Genomic DNA, 18,207 nt, shown 5'->3' on the forward strand with positions numbered 1-18,207 from the left:
AGAGGAATGCTATGCCTATCTTCCAAGTCTCTTTACTATGCAAATACCCTTGGAAAGGTAATCAATGCCTATACTGCCAAGATATGCAGAAGCCTGAGAGCCGAATACAGAATTTTCTCCTGGGAACTTTACTATAACAGAAGTAAAGGATTATATAAGTCATGCTTTCTAACACCCATCGGGTAACTCCAGGGTTGCAGCCAAATGAACATAATTTATCCATGAAAGTTCTGCTGCGCTCTTCAGGCATCTCTGCATTGGAAAGCATTTCCTTGGCTCTAGATCCACATGCAGATGTTAGGAATACCATTCATTTGGGCTCAAGTCACATAAAGGCAAAACCAGGTCAAGAATTGAATCACTATGAGAACTGACATTACACTGAGGAAAAATGAATACAAGTTTCACCAGTCCTCTTTTTCTGCCTTTCTTTCTGTTTGTTCCCATTCCTGGAATTGCCCAATAAGACAATAATCTCCCACATCCTCAGGCCCTTGAGGAAAGGTTTATATATGAATTAGTTGCTAAAAATGTCTGCAAGCTCTACTAATCAAAACCACTGACAGGCAGGGCTGAAGAACAGCAACTTAGAGCTTCTGGGTCTCTTCATCAATAATGAGATGTGAGACAAAATTGCATCCTGATTTCTCTATGACTTCTGACTAATTGACTGTTGGGCTGCTCTATACACAGGTGACTCTCTGCAAATGTCATGAATGCTACATTGAAACAGACCATGGGTTCAGGACGGCTAAAATCAGACTCCATCACTACCCTGTGACCATGAAAACATGAACAGCCTGAATCTATATCTCACTTTACTCATCTGTAAAATGGAGCTAAAAATATATACATCCTAGTATTGTGATGGGGATTAAATGAGAAAACATCTATAATGTACTTTGTACATTAGCAGCTCTGTGAATAATAGTTCTTGTTATGGTTTATCCTGTCATTGTCAGGAAGCCATAAAATGCAATGCTGTACGTGCAAGATAGCCCTTAACTTATGCCTTCCATGAGACCCATTGTTACACTTGCTGGTAAATCACGGATCAGCTACTACACTGAACATGTGGTGGTAGAAATGTGTGTTGCTGTGTTCAGCTTGACTCCACCTTTTTCGTGACAGACACCACCTTTGTTCACTTGAATAATGGAGTTTAAAGCAAGATGCCACTAGGCATTGATGAACTGCCAGGAAAGTAGATCTTTATAGAGCTAAATCCCCATACATATGGCCTATATAGATCTGAGTGTGGGAGTGTTCTTGAGGTTTTGTTTTGTTTTGTTTTTGTGGTACTGGAGATTGAACCCCAAAGCATTCTACCTCTAAGATTCACCCCAGCCCTTTTTATTCTGAGACAGGGTCTTGCTCAGTTGCCGAGGCTGGCCTCTAACCTGTGACCCTCCTGCCCAAGTCTCCCAAATACTTGGATTACAAGCATTTAACCACCATGCCCCATTAGTCTTTCTTTTAAAAAAAAATCGAACAATATCACTTTCCTTTTTAAATTTCATAAAACATATATTATGATGTATTTATTTATTTATTTATCTATTTATTTTTGGTGGTACTGGGGTTCCTGGAAACCCTTCTACCTCCGGGCTACACTCCCAGACCTATTTTATATTTTTGAAACAGGGTCTCTTAGCCAGCGCAGCTGGCTTCGAACTTTCGCGATCCTCCTGCCTCCGCCTCCCAAGCGCGGGGATTACAAGCGTGTGCCACCACTCCCGGTTTTATGATGTGTTTTAAAGTAAGTCTTTCTATGCATTTGAGGTCTGAAAAATGCAGTTTATGTGGACTAGAACATGAGTTACTAGCACTCCTATCTGTAATATCACCATGTCTTTACCCCTAATCTTTTACATCAGCAAAGCAGTTAAAAACGACAAAGCCCTAGAAGATGAAGAAACTGGACTTAGAAACGGTATTAAGTTGTCCAGCATTTTCCCCGTTCAGTAAATTACCTCACCTCTATAGCTGAGTCATTAACTCTCTAGGCAGATATTTACTGAGATTCCACCATGAGCAAATTACTAGCCTGGCCTCTGGTGATCCAAAGTGATTAAGGTCAGGTGACCACAGTCAGGGAGCTCAGTGCTTAAGAGAAGAAAGAGACAGCTTCTGCATTGCTCCTGCCAGTGTTGATGCACGCTGCCAGGGATCTTGAATACTTATTCCTTTGCTTTCATGCAACAGAAAAAACCAGCTCACCTTGTTTAAAATTGAGAGCACAAAAATAAAACACATCAGAATCACTGCTTCTGTCCTGGCACCAAGAAACCAGATTCCGTAGGTAGTTAATGCAGAGAAAGTGCTTTTAGAAGTGCTTGGATTTTAGAAAACACAAAATGTATTCTATTACTTCTACCTAACACACTGCACCCTCTCCCCCAGACACATAAAGGGCTACAGTAAAATTATATATAAAGTAAATGAGAGCACAACAAATTTTGCCCAGGAAGCCAAGAGGCAGATTTTACAGAAAATTTTGCATCTAATTTTGTTCTTGAGTTTAAGAAGGAAATTGCCAAATAAGAAAAAAAATCTTTTAAACCAGAGGAAATAACATGTTAAAGGTGAAGAAACATAAAGGGCAAAGTGACTGGTTAAATAAGTGCTGGTTTTATGTACAATGGGTTGATAAGCAACCATTAAAAAGAATATGAAGCCAGGCAGAATGGTGCACACCTGTAAGCCCAATACTTGGGAGACTGAAACAAGAGGATTGCAAGTTTGAGGCCAGCCTCAGCAACTTAGCAAGGCCCTCCACAATTTAGTGAGAACTTGTTTCAAAATAAAAAATAGAATAGGGGAAGGGCTGTAGCTCTGGGAGGGGTGAGGAGGTAGAACATCCTTTAGTTCAATCCCCAATACCACATTAAATAAATAAATAAATAAATAAATAAATAAATAAATAAATAAGAGTGAGAGAAACCGGGCAAGTGGTGCACAATTGCAGCACCAATACTTGAACAGCTAAGATAGGTTCAAGGCCAACCTTGGCAACTTAGTAGTATCCTGTTTCAAAAGAAAAAACAGATGTAGTTCAGAAGTAGAATGCCCCTGTGTTCAATCACTAGTACTGCAAGAGAAAGAGAGAAAGAGAGAGAAACAATGTATTAAATGACACATTTATGCATATAACATTAGGGTTGCACATAGTATTCCTATTAGGTGGTCATTCAATTTTAAGTACCTCTGCATTATTTGAGAAACCTATAAGCATGTTATAATCATTTCAAAGATAGATCAGAAAGTATATTACGTAGTAAAATATTGAGGTGCTTCTTTTTACAAGAGGAGTAGAGAACCATGAGATGAAGTTGTAATTTGGGATCAGATTTTACGCTGCCCTAAAGATCTTGAGCCTTATGGCCTAGACTACATCAGGACTTGGCCAAGTGCAGCTCATGGGATGATGTTGGCTTAGCATCTGTTGTTTTCTTAATAGAATTTTATTGGTACATTATAGTCTCACATCGTAATGTAGTTCACAGTGATAGTGACATCCATGCACACGGCACTTGGTGGGCTCTCCTCCGGCTCCCATTGATCCTCACTCTCTACCCCCATCCTTCCCCTAGACCACCTCCCTGGCTCTACGGGGTCTTCTCCTCCATTGTCTAAAGTACTTCTGGTATCTCCATTACTTGCTAGATTCTGCATATGAGAAAATAAAACATATAACTTTTCACTTTTTTTTTTCTGGTGGTACTGGGGTTCCTGGAGACCCTTCTACCTCCGGGCTACACTCCCAGACCTATTTTATATTTTGGAAACAGGGTCTCTTACGCCAGCAAGGCTGGCTTCGAACCTGCGCGATCCTCCTGTCTCCGCCTCCCAAGCACAGGGATTACAAGCTTGCGCCACCACGCCCTGCGGCTAACTTTTCACTTTCTATAACTGACTAATATCACTTAATATAATGTTCTCCAGGTCTATTCTTCTTTATTGATGAGTAGAATTTCATTGTGTGTATATCCCACAATTTTGTAACCCAGTCATCTGCTGATGGACACCTAGGTTGGTTCCATAATCTATTACGAATTGTGCTGATATAAACATGGATATGCATATATTACTAAAATATTCTGATTTCAGTCCCTTTGGAAAGATACCCAACAGTGATATAGCTGGACCTAATGGTGAATCCACTACCAATTTTCTGATGAATTTTCACACTGATCTTTATAGAAGCTACACTAAATTGTAGTAGTCCCAACAATGAGAAGAGTTCTTATTTCCCCACATTTTCATCAGCATTTATTGTCGTTTGGCTTCTTTTGTGTGTGTGTGGTACTAGTGGTAGAACCCATCTACCTCTGGGCTATACTCCCAGACCTCTTTTATATTTGATTTAGAAACAGGGTCTCACTAAGTTGCTGAGAGCCTCACTAAGTAGCTGAGGCTGGCTTCGAACCTGTGCGATCCTCCTATCTCAGCCTCTCGAACGCGGGGATTACAAATGTTCGCCACCACACCTGGCTCGTTTGGCTTCTTGATGATTACCATTCTGATTGGGATTAGAAGAAATCCAGTGTAGTTTTGATTTTCATCTCCCTGATTTCTATACTATTGAACATTTTTATTTATTTATTAATCAATCATTTCTATCTCTTCTTTTGTGAAGTGTCTATTTAGTTCAATTGCCTATTTCTTGACTGAGTTATTTGTTTGTTGTTGTTGTTGTTGTTGTTGTTGTTGTTGTTGAAGTCTTTTAAGTACTTTGAATATTCTAGATAATAGTCCTCTATCAAAGAAATAGCTGGCAAAGTCTTCTCCCATTCTGCAGGCTCTCTCTTTAGACTCTTGATGATTTTCTTTGATGAGCAGAAACTTTAGTTTAATGCCATACCATTTATTAATTCTTTTTTAATTTCTTGAACTTTGGGGGGTCTTACTGAGGAAGTGTCTACCTGTGCCTATATGTTGAAGTATTTTACCTATGCCCTCCTCTATTTCAAATTCTCTGGTTTAATTTCCAGTGCCTTTATGCATCTCAAATTGACTCTTGTTACCATATCTTTTTGTGAATAAGGTTTTATTGAAACACAACCACCCACATTTCTATACGTACAGCTATGGCTGCTTTTACACGACAGAGGTCCACAAAGCCCAACATATTTACTACCTAAAACTGAAGAAAAAGTTCACTGATCCCTGCCCTACGTAGTAAAAAGACTTCAAAGAAGGTCATGAGATCACAACAAACCTTTTTATTAGCAAGAACCTGGAAAAGTCAGTATAAAAATGTTAATTATAGCAATTCCAACAAATTTTATCTTATGCATCATGGAAATTTCTCAACAATTCTCACACCATCCTATAAGTAAATATAATTGTGATTGTATTCTTTTATTATAAAAGAAGAAAATAAAGAGCCACATAGCTATAAAGATGTATCTCCTTACAGAATATAAGCTCCAGGAGAAAAGGGAGTTTGTCTTATTTACTGTGCCAGCTCTGGGTCTAAGGACAGTGTCTGGCATATGGTGAAGCACTTATCTAAATAGATATTTATAAAAGGCAAAAGGAGTAATCAATGAGTAAAGGAAGAAAAGAATAGAAAAGTGAACTAGGGGTACAGAGAGCTTTTCAAAATTATACCAGAGAATCAGCCACCCCAACTCTATCACCTAGCCAGTACATCAGACTGTGATATATGATAGTACATGTCATTTTGGGGACTAGAAGCCAAAAATATCAACCCAGCTCTTTCTTAGCTCCAGGCAATCTCACTCTCCTATACTCTGCCTGAAAGAGGGATACCACTTCATTTGTTGGCTTATTTACTTATTTATTTATTTATTTATTTATTGCTTTATAGCACACTCTATTTTCTTCCAGTTACACTTGGTTAATTTCTGCCCTTTAACTTCAAGCAGTCTGGGGGTGCTTCCCACAGCTAAAGGGGTTCCATTCCCCTCAGCACATTATCTCTCCACCATCCATCTGATGGACGGGTTGGATTGTTGTCAAACATTGCTGTCGTACAGTTTCTATCTAGTTCTTGGGCTGATCTTTCAGCTGCAGCAGCCCTTGAAAGCTGACAGGATGAATTGCTTATTTTCCAGACCTTAATGTTTATCTCCCTTCAGATCTCACCATCTGCTGTGATTTGGCAGCTCAGGTACATGAATTCTTTTCCTACTTCTTTCAGTTGCTCAGCGTCCTGCGGGTGCTGCCATGTCCCTGTCCTCCCTCTCTTCAGACATCCTCCCCTTAGAAGTGATGAGGCCTCTACTGAAATTGATGGATCTGCCTGGTGCCTTCCCTTCAATGCTGTCACTCTCTGCATTGCACAGATTCAATCTGTCCACTGAGACCTGTGCATAAAAAGGAAGAAAGCATCTGCAAAATCAGAGTCAGCTGTGCCTCATTCTACTCATTATCTACTGTTTTGCAGTGGTGTATTTCTTACTCTCTAAGTCAGAGGCGGCAATGTGGCAGCCCGACCTCTCTGGCTTATGACACAGAACCTAAATATTGGATTAAAGAAATGAAAACTGGCTTTCTTCCCAAATTTGGAAGAAAGAGTATACCAAGGTTTATGTTTCCCTTCAGCAAAACACACGGGACTGAATTCTCAGCTACAGTCTTAATACTATTTGTACTTTCTAGTTTTTTTCCACTCTCCCCATTCCTCCAATCTTCCTTTCCATCAAATCTGCATAAAGCATTTATAGTTGCCTTTTATGCTTGGATTTTATTGAATTCGAGCTTTTTAAAGCTCTGGTGTGAAGCTAGGTTTCCAAAACCTTTGAGAGCCGGAATTAGTCAACTTTTTCTATAAGGGCTTTGCAGGCCTTTTGGTCTCTACTCAAACTACTCAACTCTGACACTGGAGAGTAAACACAGCCCAAAAAAGGACTAACAAATGAGTATGGCAGTGATTCAGTAAATCTTTATCTGAAAAAATAAGTAAGGAAACATATTTGGCCCATGAACCATAGTTCTCAAACCTCTGCTTAGAGCATCACCTTTGATTTGGAAACATCTCCAGCATAGCCACTGTATATTATTTATTCATATAGGAACAAACCATACTAATTTTCACACACACTGATAAAAGCTACTTCCTTACCAATTAAGTGAGTTTTTATACATGAATGTATATATTAACATGTCATTTTAGCAGCCCAATTGAATTCTTTAAAAGGGGTTTGCATTTTTTTCTGGGTTTTAAACTTGACTCCTATGAACATTAGTGAAACATTACATATTCATTAATAGGTCCTTTAAACATTGTTTATACAAGGTAATAATAGACCTTAATGAGGCTAGTGCCTGAGCTATTCCCTGGTCCTACCACAGGTCCTTTGGGGGTGACATTATCTGCTTCAAGCCACAATGGACCCATTTAACACACTGTAGAAGAACACAGTGTCACTACTATCCTCCCAGCAACCGTGTCCCCTGATAATGCCATCGCACCAGGGAAATCCTCTTTGATATTTGTTTACCATTCTACATAAGTTACAATAATCAATACAGTAAGAATATAAAGTTCTGGAGATATTTTTAAAACTAATTTTTAATGAAACTAATTGTATAAGTAAGACATGGGCAAATTAAAGACCTGGTACAAATTACAGAATGTCAGTATCTCTGCTTCTAAAACACATACTTAATCACTATACAATAGTTTCTCTCAAGATCTTTTTCATATATTTATTTTCTCTCACATAGCCACTAAGAAGAAAAAATGTTTTGCTTAGTACTTAGTGCAGGATTGATAATGAATGAAAGTTTTTTAAATAATGAAAAATCTCCTCTCATCAAAATTTGCTCTACTTCCTAGGATTCCTGTCTTGGTTAAAAGCACCACTATTCACTTGAATAGTGATAGTAGTGAATAAGCTAAAAAAAACACAGAACTCTCCACCTTTTATATTTCTCACCCTTTAGCTCTGTATCCAATTGTTCATTGTGATGGTTAATTTTATGTGTCAACTTGGATGGGCTACAGCACCTAGATATTAAGCCAAACATTTTTTTCCATGCTTCTCTGAGAGTGTTTTGGGAACAAAAACTGATACTTACATCAGTAGACTTTGAGTAAAGCTGATTGCACTCACTTTTGGTGCATCTCATCCAAGCAGGTAAAGGACTAATGGCTTACTTCCCCCAGGGCAGAAGAAATCCTACCAGCCAACAACCTTCAGATTTAAACAGCTACACTGATTCTTCCCTGGATCTCGGGCCTGGTGGCCTGGTCTGCAGATTTGGGACTTGCCAGTCTCTACAATAGAGTAAGCCTATTTCTGAAAATGAAGGTGCAGGAGTGCAGGCGCACACGTACATGCACGCACACACGCACACTTTGCTCTGACCAGTGTTATCATGAAGTCTTATAAATTCTTCCTCTGAAAGACTCCTCACTGTCTTCAATATCCTACATTGGCTCAGATCCCAATCTTTTGAAGTGGCCTTATAATTAGTCTTTCAGCTTCTCATTTCTCTAATTCCCAATCTGGAATGAGGTCAATGATTCCCAAAGGCCTGTAGAATCGAATTTAGACTCCTTGGTATAACATTCAAGGTCCTGCACAGTTTGGAGCCAACTGTCCCGCTTAGTCCCATCTCCCAGTCTCCCACCCCCACCCTACCTCAGCTTCACCACACCAATCCGCTTCCCAGAAATGTGTCCCTCTCTTTTGTACCTCTGAGTCTTGCCTTTTACATTGAGAAATGGTCTAATAATCCAAAAAGAGTTCCACTAAGTATATAATCAAGTAGAAGTAAAAGATGTTGGCTCCAACTTCTTAGTTGGCATTTAGTTGGCCTAATTAGTGTCTTCGAGTCATGAGTTAAAAGCAAGAAAAGAGTTCAGCTATTCTTCACCATCTCTTCCTGATTGCTATGGATCATATAAATCCATATATGCCCTGTAGATGGTGTTGACACAAGAAAAGACTGACCAGCTGAAGGTGAAACAATAAATCAGCTGTAGTCAACACCTATTCTGACAGGTTTTGCATTTGCCCAATGCTTCTCACTTCGCTGACAGCATACCCCAGTTAGGTTTTCACCAGGGAGCCACACCTTCAGCAAAGAAATGATGTTATATAGGGGCCCAGAAAACTTCCAGGATAATTTTAAACTCTTATTTCATGTTGTATTGAGTTCCACCAGATTGATTTCTGACTACCTGTCATGTGTGTTTCTTTTGTTCATTAGAATGTAAGATGAGAGTTGCTTTAAAATTCCTTTTGGAGAATTGTTAAGAGCTGTGAAATGTTATCAAAAGGTCACTGAAATACATGCACCAGAAGCTTTCAAAGTTAACAGATAGCATGGGCAATTCTACATCTGGAAAATGGCCCAGTCAAGAATGCAGATATAACACTGCCAATATTCACTCATTCATCAGAGATGGACTTCCCTTTCACTGTGCTAAGCCTGGAAAAAGATAGTGAATACTACATGCTCTACCCTTAAGGAGCTCAAAGGAAGCAGATAGGTCAACAAACACTGACTACGAATATTGTAAATAATGCTTGCAGATGTAGACGATGTTCTATGTTAGGTAGCCAGATTAGAGATGAGTAGGGCAGAGGGAAAACAGGACAGAAGATTCCACTAGACCTCCTGAGAAGAGTGGGGGGGATATGATTGCTGTTTTAGAGACCACCTTCACACCCTGGGATTTTACTTAGTCTTCCTCCAGAAGGTCTTCAATAGGGCAAAACAGTACAGGCAGAAAAGCACAAAGCTGTGGGAGGAAAAAAGAAAGTGGCCTCCCACAGTGCATGTGCATTAGGGGAAAAGGTTGCCAGGTTGAATAGAACTTACCACATGGGGGACTCCACGGCATTTTCCACTCCCAGACACGGCCACTCCAGACAGACCCTCTCTGGAGAGGAGTAACCTCTTTATCCCATGCCATTTCTTACCCCAGGGAAGAGGCCCATTCCAGACTTTCTCATAACATGACCCTTTCCAGGGAAGGGAATTCCCTTTATCACAGTCTTCTTTTATTACTGTGCCGCACCCTCATTTGCTAAGTAAACTTTTCATATTCTCTCTTGGTACTTGATGTTTGAAATCATTCTGTCAGGACGCAAGAGCTGAGGAACAGAGATTACCACCCTACAATATTAATTTTTAGAAAAATCATCACCTAGTAACATGTACACTTAGGGAGTGGTCAAGAGAGGCCTCGGGATGGGGGCGGGGAGTGACTTTTGAGGTGAGTCAAAAGGTTCCACCTGGTAAGAAATCTGGCTTTCTCTACAGAAGTGAATCTCAAAGTATGGTCCCCACACCAGCATTATCTGTATCACGTGGGAACCGGGTAGCAGGATAGACTAAGGCCCTGGTTCAGGAGGTGGACACAGCACTGTGTGTTCTGTATGACCTCTTGGAGATTCTGGTGCATCCTTAACTTTGAGCATCACTGATGAGTCCACTTCGGGGCCGGGATTTGAGGAGGCCTAAGATAATAAGGTCTTTGGATGAGGAGAGATTTTAAAGAATCTTAAATAATTTCCTTAAAAACCAGGACTATTTTCTCATTGGACATTCAAGTGATCTAATTAGGAAAGTATAGTGCTTAGCTTTGTGATTTTGGAAATATAGCAATGGTAGCAGTCTAGAAGATACATTCAAGATATGCAAGCAGTAGACTAAATGGGAGACTGTGGTAAAAATTCAAGCCAACAGTGTTTCGGGCCTGAATTATGTGGACTGTGGCAACAAAAATGGGGAAGAAATGTTAGATCGGAGATATGAAATTGCCACTATTATTTTTCATTGAATAAAAAAAAAGAGGACAGGAAAAGAATCACTTTATTGTTTGTTGCATTCTGCCTTTTGCAAACTAAATGGTCAAACCAATTTTTAATGGTTTTGTTGCTGCATTATAGCCTCACATCATAATGTAGTTCAGAGTGATAGTGACACAGGTGCACACAGCACTTGGTGGGCTTGCCCTGGCTCCCTCTCCATTCTTCTCTTTTCTCATACAGGGTGTTGAGATGGCATTGGTGTTCTCACATATGTACATGATATATTCATATATATGTGATTGCTTCATTGATTCCCCCCTTTCCTACCTCCTTCCCCTAAACCTAGTTCCACTAATTGAAGTTTCTCTTCAACTATCTAAAGTCCCTCTGATATGCCCATTACTCCCTAACTTCTACATATAAGAAAAAAATATATATGCATATATATTTTTATATTTTATATTTATATATGAATATATTTATATTTAAATATATTTATATGATATATAGATATAGATATGTATATAGATATATAGATATCCCTTCACTTTCTGTGTCTGGCTAATCTCACTTAACATTATGTTCTCCAGGTCCAACAAACCATTTTTAAATGGAGTGAGGAAGAAAAGAAATCTTGCAAGTTGGTCCATGATGTGAGAGAGGGGAAAAGGTTTGAGTGACTTGAAGCATCTATTACCTACAGAAGAGATCAAATAGACTATGTATGTGTTATGGTAAATGTTGGAGGTGATATGGCTAATATAATTTAAACATTATGTGATATATATATATACATATATATATATATGTAGGTCTTGAAACATAATGTTATAATACATATAATTTTATGATAAGTTTAAAAATAAATTTAATTATTTTTAAAAGAATATGGTAGTTTCTCTGCTGGTTTCTTTTTTTTTTTTTTTCCTTGTTTGGAAGTTTCATATCTTGCTTTCTCAATTTCCTATTTGACTTTCGGACTAAGTAAACATGTGATTACATATCCTGCATAAACTTTAATTCATAATAAAAATTCTATATAAGCATTTTGTTGTTTATTAAGTTCACTGAATGGATCTCTTTGGAACTACCATAGTAAATCACAACTCAGCTCTCAAACTTTGTGCTATAATTTTGCTCAGCTGGGAATTGTGTAGACAGGAAGACCACTAGTATTTATTCCTGGGACCCTCCTCAAATTTTTGTGGGTCATTTGTATTCTGGTCAGGGACCCACATACTGAGTTTAGAAGGTATTACAAAAATTAATTTCTTTTAAAGTACATAAAAAATTATAGCAAGCTGAACTAGGTGTGGTAAAGAGTGCCTGTAATCTCAGTATTTACAGAAGGATCACAAGTTCAAAGCCAGCCTCAGCAGCTTAGTGAGGATCTCAGCAACTTAGAGAGACCCTGTTTTCAAATAAAAAATAAAATATGGCTAGGGGATTAGCTTGTAGGTAGGATGTCCCTCAGTTCATTCCTCAATACCCCCCCCAAAATTACACCAAGCTGCGCATTGTAGCACCGCCCTTGTTTATTATCTACAGCATAGTATTGTTGATTCCCTTGGCACTGCCATTCTACATTGTCACCTGTAATGCTTCAGCTTGCCATTCATTTATTTGTACAATATAGTTGTGGAATCAATGTAATAAACAATTTTTTTGTGGTACTGGGGGTGGAACCCAGAGGCTTTCTACATCCGGGCTATACTCCCAGACCTATTTTATACTTTACTTGGAAACAGGGTCTCACTAAGTTGCTGAGAGCCTCGCTCAGTCGCTGTGGCTGGCTTCGAACCTGTGCGATCCTCCTGTCTCAAGCCTCCCAAGTGCTGGGATTAGAAGCTTGCGCCACCACGCCCAGCAATAAACAGACAACTTTAAATGTTTAATATCTATTAAATATATATGTTGGACATTTTCACTAGTGCTGGATGTGGACTGATTTTTCATATACATGAACTGGCTTTTTCAGCATTTTCTAATAAAACACATTAGTTGACCTTTTGAACACTCTGCTTAGCAAAATTTACTCCAGAAGTTTTTCTCTTTTTTGCTACAGATCTGTTGACAATTACAAATTTTCAAATATTGAAAAAAAATTTTTTTTAGGAACTAGGGATTGAACCAGTGGCATTCTACCTCCGAGCTACATCCCTCATCCTATTTTTTTATTCTTGATTTTGAAACAGGATCTCACTAAGTTGAGGAGGGCTTGCCAAGTAGCTGAGGCTGGCTGTGGACCTGTGACTCTCCTGTCTCTGCCTCCCACGTACTGTGATTACAAGTGTGCACCACCATGTCCGCCCGACGGGCAAGCTTTACTTTATGCTACAAAGGGTTATCCAGATCATTCTTATTGCCAATGGATGAGTTAACAGAATAGTCTGTCAGAAAATGAATGTCTGAAAAAGGTCTGTCCCATATTCATTTGAATATGAAGTTTGGATAATTATTGTTCTGCCACTGTGTTCTAAAAAGTTCCTCCTTAAAATTCTCTAAAAGGTAATTGTTTCATTGAGTTGGACCTACTAAAACATTTGTTCCAAATTTTAATGGAGTCAGGGTGTGGGAATCCATATTTTAAAACGTCATCTCAAATTGTTCTGCTATAGAGATGAAAACATTAACCCAGAACATAATCATTTCTTTCCGTTCTGCTTCCATCTAAATCAAGTTCCTTGCTCTTATAGATAACCTACTTTGGGCTCTTACTTCTAGAAATGAGCCTGCTTCTGCTTGAGAAGAAACCTTTTTAATATGGTGGTTAGAAAGGACCCTCAAACATACATATATCCTGACGAAATTGGAATCTCTTATTGCCATTTCCCATTTCCTAAATATGAATATTATTAAATCAAAAGCATCAAAGCTACATATTAAATCATTTCTCTCTACCATAGAAACTATTCTCTTGTCTTGCTTTTTTTTTCTTGAATTTCAGACCTCAGGTATTATTTGTATGGAGGAAATTCTTAAATGGAACTTTGTTACCACTTAAAGATAGATGTATTTTTGTTGTTGTTGTTCTCATATGATCCATTTAAACTCACCATCAAAGTGAACTATGGACTCATTTTAAGAAGAAAATATATCCCATAGACCATAATTTCCCAAGACCTTTATTTATTTGATTTCTGCTCCCTGGGATCACGGCCTCGTGACATGCAATTCTCAGTTCTGTGAGCCGCCCAGGAAATAGCATTCATAAAAATCATTTCACAGCAGACTTCAATGCCAACCCAACAATAAAATATTCCAGCACATTCTTACAGTGGAAGCAGCCATGGGCAGCTGCTGCTCCATTCTTTTTACGTTGAAAAGGCACCTTTTGGTAAAGACATCAAAGCCATCTGCAGAACAGCCCACACAGCAACCTCTTTTCAATAGCGGTGTCCTTGGATGTCAAACTCCAATACAAGCTAATTGGAACTTTAATAATTCTAGCTACTAGAGATTTAGGGTTATTATCAACACACAAATCCCTGCAATATTTTTTCAAATAAAATCATTTTGAATTTAAAACCGGAGGAAATTCACATCTACCAAACACAAATGAAGCTTTAAAGCACCTGTGTTTATCATTTTCTCTTTCAAAACTAACCATTACGTCGGCCCTCACGGCATCTCCAGGGTGGAGAAAACCCTTCACTTCACATCCTCCTGAAGTCTGTTTCCACTGGGGATGTTCCAGGCCTTACACCTCTCTAATTCTTCCCTCTCCCTCAATCCCACTCCTACTTTTCTAAACTTTGAGTGTTGTATATTTAACCATTCATCCCATGACAAAAGTGTACATTCTCCTTAGAACAACAGGCAAATCTATTCCGATAAAGGAAGGAGCTTTACAAGATGATTAGACTTCGTCAAATAGATCCCTGCTCTACTAAATTACAAACAACTGCTGTGCTAAATTACAAACAACCAAAATGCCAGGATCCCTTTCTCCGCCCTCACAAAGCTGGGCATCCTTTGTGTTCTGTTTGTTTTGTTTTGTTTATGTGAGAAGCAAAGTACTGGTTTTTTTTATAGCACATGTATTCAAAATTTATCGTCATAATCTGAATTTATTAGGTAACTTTCATCAAATTAGTATATGACTCATTCTCGTATTTGTCTGACTTTATCAACATAGTGATACAGACCATTAAGGTGGGGGAGGCATTTGAACATTTTGCTATGTTTGAAGAGATTGGTTTAAAAAAAAGAGATTGGTAAACATGTAAATGAAGATTTTATCAAATATATAATGTTGAAATATACAAAGTATCCATAATAGAGTAAAAAGACAATATACTACTAGCCATTGTAGTCCCTAAAATGATACCGATGGTTTGATAAGCTTGGACTGAAAACAAAACCTGTCTGCACAGTGGTTTCCTTATTTGCAAAATGAACAGATTTGAGTAATAACCTCCATGGTATTTATGGAAACAAAATTCTGATTGGAAGCAAAAACAATTTATCATTATGAATTCTCTTAGAATTTCTTTTTACTCTAAAGCTAATCAATTTGTCTCCCTCTCTGCCCATTCACATGTGACTCAAATCTTCAGATACTAATAAATTAAATCTATATTCCAGAGATTTGGTTTCCTCTATTCCTGTATAGAGTCTGACAGTTGATTTTCATAATGTTTCAGCTCTCTATTTTGCAAAATAAATAAATAGATAAATTGGAGGTACATCCATTCAGTCACTTAAGAACACTTACTGACTTCTGGTATCTTTTATTTCTTTGCATTCCCTGAAATATTTGAAAGGAAGTGGTGCTTCATGGTACTTCCTTTCTGAATGTTTTAGAAGACATCTCTTAAGAGAGACAATTTTCAGTTTAATCACCACACCATGATTTTAGTTAAAATAGCAGCTATAATTTAAAAAATATCTTCCAATATAGAGATCCCATTTAAATTAACCCCATTACTTCCCATATTCCTTATGCATGTTTTAATTTTCAATCTAGGATAAAATCAAAGCTCACAAGTCAGGTATAGTGGCACATGCCTGTAATCCCAGTACTTGTAAGGCTGAAACAGGAGGATCATAGGTTTATAGCTAGTCTCAACAATTTAGTAAGGTCCTCAGAAACTTAGTGAAACCCTGTTTCAAAGTAATTTTTTTCAAACTTTATTTTCAGTTTTTAAATTGTTAGGAATATTAAATTTCTGCAATAAGGCTGATAAGTGGCATGAAATATGAAAGAATAAAAATTAAATTTTCAAAGTAAATTTACGTATTATCTATGGGTTTGTTCATCTCTGGTTTCTCCTTCCTTGTCTGGAAATTCTCTTATGACCCTTTTTCTCCCTAGCTTCCACATATTAGGGTGAGCATCTGATTTTTTTCTTTTTGTGACTTACTATTATACTTAGCATAATGTTCTCCAGTTCATCTATTTCCTCGCAAAGGACATAGTTTTGTAAATGGTGAACTAACTGAGGGGATGGAAGGGGGAAGGAGGGAAATTCCCTAATGTACATGAGGTACATTCATAAATATATCAAAGACAATCACTAAGCCAAACATGAGAGGAAGGGGGAGGGAATGGGGTAGAAAGTGGGAAATTTCTCACTATTTTAAAATGTATTTAAATTTGTTACTCATTTAGCTAAAATAGAAGGGCTAAATGAGTGATATCTGCATGTATGCCTCTACCATCTTATATCCCATTAAGATGTCTGACTTCAGTGCACCAATAAAAATAACTAAATCTTCTGCCGGGCATGGTGACGCAGCTTGTAATCCCTGCGCTTGGGAGGCGGAGACAGGAGGATCCCGCAGGTTCAAAGTCAGCTGCGCTGGTTGAAGAGACCCTGTTTCCAAATAAAAATATAAAAATGGGTCTGGGAGTGTATCCCAGAGGTAGAAGGGTTTCCAGGGACCCCAGTACCACCAATAAATAAATAAATGAATAATTAAATAAATAAATAAATCTTCATAATATAAAAATAAGAAATAAAATAAAAGAGGGCTGAGAACATAGGTCAGAGGTAGAACATCCCTAGGTTCAATCCTCAACGAAAGGAAGAAAGAAAGAAAGAAAGAAAGAAAGAAAGAAAGAAAGAAAGAAAGAAAGAAAGAAAGAAAACAAGGAAAGAAAATAATTCAGGATCGCCAATTAAATTTGGTAGCTGTGTCTTTCTATTTTCTTTTAATACAGGACACCACTCATCAAACTCTGGCCCTTGGACTGGGCAATTCCTCTACTGTTGGTTCTTACATATTAAGCTCAGAATGACTTTTAATTTTTAAAAGACTTAACCAAAATGAAATAACAACAACATATAGAACAATCTGTAACAAAGCTCTTTTGTTACCTACAAAGCATGGAATATTTGGTTTGTTTCTTTTTCTTTTTTTGGTGGTACTGCGGTTCCTGGAAGCCCTTCTACCTCCGGGCTACACTCCCAGACCTATTTTATATTTTTGAAACAGGGTCTCTTAAAACAGCGTGGCTGGCTACGAACCTGCGCGATCCTCCTGTCTCCGTCTCCCAAGCGCAGGGATTACAAGCGTGCGCCACCACGCCCGGCTGGGATATTTGGTTTATAAAGGGTGTCAGCTCTTTAGAGTTTGTTGACACCTGAGCTGTAACATTGCCCTTGCCTGCTCTGATTTCTTGAACAGTTTTTGAAGATTCCAAATCAATTACGTTATAGAATATTTCACATATTTCAAAATAGTTTTATGTATTCATTATTAGACTTGAATTAAAGATTTTTGTCTGGAACATTACAGAAATAGGTTGTGTTAGTTTATGACATCACATCAACGCATCAAGATATCCCGCTGAGTAGTACAAGTTTTGACCACTTTATTAAGCTGATGATGGCCAGATGTCTCTACAATAGGGGTCAATTGTCTTTTTGTAATCAATAAATAATCCAAGGAATGGTAATTTGACAGAGTGAAAATATAATTTCCCAATAAATATTTGTCTAGTATAATCATTGCTCTCTGACAATCCTGCATCACTCCCAGCAATGCAGAGATACAATATGGTGACCTTCTCTCATTCATTCTGGATTTCTTACCTGGCATTCACCTGTAGAGAAAAATCTTTCCTTTTTCTTCTCTTCCTCTTTCTCCTCCTCCTTTTTCTCCTCTACTACTTCTTCTCCCTTTCCGCCTCCCTTAATTCTTGCCTTCCCCCCCAAGTTATCATTGATATTAAGATTATTACTGTTATTTGTATGCCAAATTGTACACAACTTGCCTGGTGAGAGGCTTCAACACGCCCCTTTACCATTCTCACATAGCTGCATTTGGAATTGAGTCTTTCCTTGAATTTTGGCACATGGTGTCCGTGGCCAACCTTGAACATTCCCTGACCTAGGAAGAAGCAGTCTTTTTTCAAGCAATCTGCTTTTTCCTTATAAGAGTTGCTAATTAGAAACCAAGATCTCTTTTCCAGGTATTTTCATTGCTACCAGGCATTTTAGTAGACAGGATAGGGGCAGGG

The sequence above is a fragment of the Muscardinus avellanarius genome, assembly GCF_963383645.1.
Source record: "Muscardinus avellanarius genome assembly, chromosome: 7".
Classification (NCBI taxonomy): Eukaryota; Metazoa; Chordata; class Mammalia; order Rodentia; family Gliridae; genus Muscardinus; species Muscardinus avellanarius.